The sequence below is a fragment of the Artibeus jamaicensis genome, unplaced genomic scaffold (assembly GCF_021234435.1).
Source record: "Artibeus jamaicensis isolate MK-2021 breed Jamaican fruit bat unplaced genomic scaffold, CSHL_Jam_final scaffold_537, whole genome shotgun sequence".
NCBI lineage: Eukaryota > Metazoa > Chordata > Mammalia > Chiroptera > Phyllostomidae > Artibeus > Artibeus jamaicensis.
The window spans coordinates 25,143,488-25,148,181 of NW_026522047.1; the positions used below are offsets into that span (position 1 = coordinate 25,143,488).

The window sequence follows — 4,694 nt, forward strand, 5'->3', positions numbered from 1 at the left end:
GAGGAAGGCATATAATTATCTAGGAAGTTAGGAGAAAGAATTAGTTCATTTTATAGTCCAGCAGCTGAAGCGAGCCTTACAGAGGAGGGGATGCTGCTTCGGAACGATCCCGCAGTTCTTCTTTCTGTCCTTTGACACAAGAAACATGGATAGGGAAGTGGGGCGGGGGGAGGGGCCAGGGTGATTGTTTCTGTTTTTGATTTGAAACTTTTGGTTTGGTGTCCTTTATTGTGTAATCCCTTCGTCTTCTGAAATTTCCATTCCCTCCCTCCTATACTGCATCTCCCACACCTTCTCTGTACACATGGGGAGCTGAGTCTCCAAGCAAATGTCATGTGCTTCGGAATCCATCACAAGAAAGCCCAAGAACAAATATCGCCCTCCATTTTTCACAGTTAAGGCTTATTAATTGCATGTGTTTTTGTTTCAAACTTTTATAATCTCTCCCTTTTGTCCTTCACACAGTTGGTTTGGTAAGACTGAAATTGCTTCTGCGTTATAAGGAAAAACTGAAACTGTTAGCTGGTTGATAACTGCAGACGATGCCAAACAGTTCAATTTTCCCCCAAATTGAAGATATATTTTTAAAATATTGAATCTGTTTTTATTTTTCTTAATGCTGGAAAATACCTGAATTTCCCTAAAAGAAAAATTTACATATTCATCTTGCATCAAACCCTTTTGAAATAAACACAATTTCTACATAGGTCACGTACTAACTTTGGGTTCGCTTGATAAAGATGTGTGAGTGAAAAGAAATTAGAGACCATTCTTTGCCATTCTAGGGAGATTTATGTCAGAAGAATAAGAAAAGCTACTGTTCATTGAGGATCATAACAGATAATGCTTATTGAACATTTTCTGTATGCTGGCTCTCTTTTACATGCTTAACCTATAATATCTCATTTAATTTTTATAGAAATCCCATATGGTATGTTATCCTCAAGTTATCACTTTAAGTGTCCTCATGAGAAGGTTGAAGTACAGAGAGCATAAGGCAGTTGTTTAAGGTCACAGAGCCCAGCACTTGCTTCGGCAGCACGTACACTGAAATTGGAATGATACAGAGAAGATTAGCATGGCCCCTGTGCAAGAATGACATGCAAATTCATAAAGCGTTCCATATTTCTACCTGTTACCATCAGTAAATGAGTGTATAAAAAACCAGTGGTACATTTACACAATGGAATACTATGCGGCAATAAGAAAGGAGCTCCTGCCCTTCACAATGGCATGGATGGAACTAAAGAACATTATCCTCAGTGAATAAGCCAGGCAGAGAAAGACAAATACCATATGATCTCACTTATAAGTGGAACCCAATCAACATAACAAACAAGAAAGCAAAATATAAGCAGAGACATTGGAATAAAGAACAAACTGACAGTAACCAAAGGGGAAGGGGCAGGAAAATAATGGGGAAAGTAGGGGAAGGGCCATCAAGGAATATGAACAAAGGACACATGGACAAAGCCAAAGGGGGTAGGTTCAAGAGTGGGAAGTGGGGGGCACATGCTGACGGGAAAATGGAGACAGCTGTACTTGAACAGCAATGAAAAATAATTTAAAAAATCACACAGCCCCAAGGGGCAGAACAGAGAATTAAATATACAGTGCATTCCAAAAAATGTGCCTCCAACCTAAATTCCACACTGCTTTCAGCAATCTGAGGAATGCATAAATAATTAAAACTATTTCTTTTAAGCAAGTATTGTTTTTAAATATAGCTAGTAGAGGATTTATTCTCAGCCATTGCCTTTGCATTTTTGACTTCTAAAACACCTTTTATTATGATCCCATTTACTTGGTTCTTACTCATAAAAGTGTGATAAAGTGTGTCATGCTCAATAGAACAAGGAGGAAGAAAATGTTACATTTTGGTAAAAGATGATTGAATACTGTAGGTAAGATGACCTACCTGAGAGGCAACAAGATCAATTATAACACATCTCTCTGTATCCTAGACTTCTTGTCTTTAAATCTCTATTCCGAAACGTCTCTTTGAAGCTCCACATGGATCTCACACAAGCATTGCAAACCTCCCTTCCGAAATTGCTACCACCAGCCTCCACCTTGCACCCAAACCCAAATCTGCTTTTTCTTTTAGTTTTTCTTGTTTCGGGTAGTGGAACCACTAGTTATCAGAAAAAATTAGAATCATCTTCATTTCCTTTCTCCTTCTCACCAAACATCATCTCTAAAATGGTCAGTTCTGTTTCTACCTCCATACCAGAGCCTGAGTTGAAACTCTTCTCATTTCTCGCTTAGTCTTCTCTGGTCGTCTCTGGTTGTTCCAGTCTACCCCCCGAACAGCTGCCAGATGAATTTTTTAACATGCAAATCCTATCATGTTATTCCTTTACTTCCTTAGCAACTCCTCACACCTTCAGGATTAAGTTCAAACTCCTGCTACCCTTCCAGACTTCCCCCGCAAAGGTCTGTGCAACCATGCACACACAGTCTCTAATGAGGCCAAATGTTTTGTGATTTGGTTATAACCCTGTGGTTCCCAGCCCCTATTTAATTGCCTGTCTGACTTCTATCCTTCGCTTATACAGATCAATCACGAACTGCTTCTAGAAACGTTTTTCTCATTGCAATGCCATATCCACCAACTAAATTAAGTACTCTATGTGTTGCCACTTCTTGCCTGCCATTTCTATTTTCTCTGTTGTATATGTTGGAATGTAATCATACTGTCCCTAATCATCATCTCTATTTACACATTTTTGGTTTATCTTCTCAGAGTGAGGCTTTCAAAGACAGGGACTCTGTGTTCATCACCTGCATATGCCAGCACTTTGCTTTGTGCCTGACACATTGGAAGCGCTCAACACGTGCTTGTTGAATTGAATGGAACTTTTAATACATGCCCTGAACAATAAGAACAAATGCAAAATGGCAGAAAGTTGAATATAACAGAAAATAATTTTCAGGGCTGTTATGGCTTTTTATACATGAACTCCAATTATTTCCATATTCTATTTATACTTCTGTGCTAATTTATAACACAAGCGATGTTCATAGATTTATGGTTATGATAACAAAACTTTGAATCACCAAGATTCAATTATTTGCAATATCTTTTATCTTCTATCACACACATATTTTGTACACACATACATACACAAAGCCGGGTTATATCAACCTGAAAATCAAAACTGAATCACAAGTATTGTTATAAGTGCATTGTCTTCTCTTCTGTGAACCACTTGGCAAAAACTTTAGACTCCTCAAGAATTCCTCCTGAGCAGTTTGGGAGAACTCGAGCAAGTTCCCAGTGTACTGAATAAACCAGGACTCTTGACTGCCTGTGGTACCGCCCCACTTGGCTCCCGCTTCTGCTTGCCCTGGCTGTGCTTCCTGTCTCTGTTGATGCCTCCTGTGTCACAGGGTATTTCGTGGTCAGCAAGATGGTATTTGTGCCAAGAGTGGTAATGCCCTTCCTCTCCAAAGAGACCATTAGGAAAGCCAGCCTGGATAACCTAAGGCAGGGTAGGCATATAGTTAGGACACTCACAACAGATAGGCATCAAAAAAGATTGGATACATTTATTTGTTATTTGAAAATTCATTGATTTAGGTTTTATAGTAAAATTCAAAATTTTAATTTTTGAATATTTAACAATCTGGAATTTATTATTATTATTATTATTATTATTATTATTATTATTATTATTATTACTGGTCGCCCACATGGGAGAATCATAATCCCTTCAGTCTCGGGGCCTCTAGAAGTCTTAAGGTAGCCCTCATCAGCACTAATGTCCACTGCTGTCCATATAGCGCCTGTAGGTGCCCCGCATGAAGGGTGCTGGTGTCCGGGCTGCTAGCACCATCACGTGTGTGAAGCTCAAACATATGCTCGACATTTCTAAGATCTTTTTCTCTTCTGGTTCTATTTTTATTGTGACTCCCTTGCTGTCGGACTCAGGTGTGAGGTTGTGAAGACTGAACTGAAGGGCGGCCTCGAGAACTGTGTTCAGAAACATTCTTCTCTTTGGACATTGGCCTTGACTCCCTGGTGGTCTTTCCTCTTGGGATAAGTTGCGTCTGGCGAGGCAGCGCGGTGATACCCCTGCCACTCCAGGTGGCTTCACAGTAAGGCTCACCGACACTGGGTTCTGTATGAAGATGCTGATTCACTGATACATCTCTAAATATTTTTCAGTGACAATTTTAAAAAAGAAAATAATGTTTTATTCTATCAAACTATAGTTAACAGGACCGTAACAGGGTGCAGCCAAGAGGGGCGCCCCAAATAGGGATTTGTAATGGGGTCCAAAAGAGCTTGGAGATAATTGGCTCCACATCACAGGGCCACACGGGGCCGGAATGCTGGCAGCTGTGGCCAATTGTGGGAGGACCGGGAAACGAGGCTGCAGAAGAAGATTGGCGCTGGGATTTAAACCCAGGAATGGCAGCCATGTGGTGTCTTTAGAGGACCACGCAGCTTTGGAAGTACTCCCTTTTTTGCCACGTGGATGGTGCCCGGAGCCTGACTCACGGACTTCTGCTTCTTTCCTGAGATACAGTACCCCGGACTGGGCAGAGGGAGGAGGAAGGACTGTGTGAGGTTGTGAGTACTCTAAAGAACTTTAGTCTGTATAATTTTTAAATAATTAATAATTCCTTTTCTTTTCACCAATCTCTGGCTTTGAGAGATGTCTTTCCTCTGGTGGCAGGCAAGGCAA

General features: G+C 40.5%; 1 non-coding gene across 1 annotated transcript; it reads left to right on the plus strand.

Moving 5' to 3' along the window:
* The first annotated feature begins 1,027 nt into the window (after positions 1–1,027).
* Positions 1,028–1,130, plus strand: LOC119047408 (U6 spliceosomal RNA). The gene has a single exon (XR_005082140.1). It is a non-coding gene; the product is annotated as a U6 spliceosomal RNA (small nuclear RNA).
* The last annotated feature ends 3,564 nt before the right edge of the window (positions 1,131–4,694 follow it).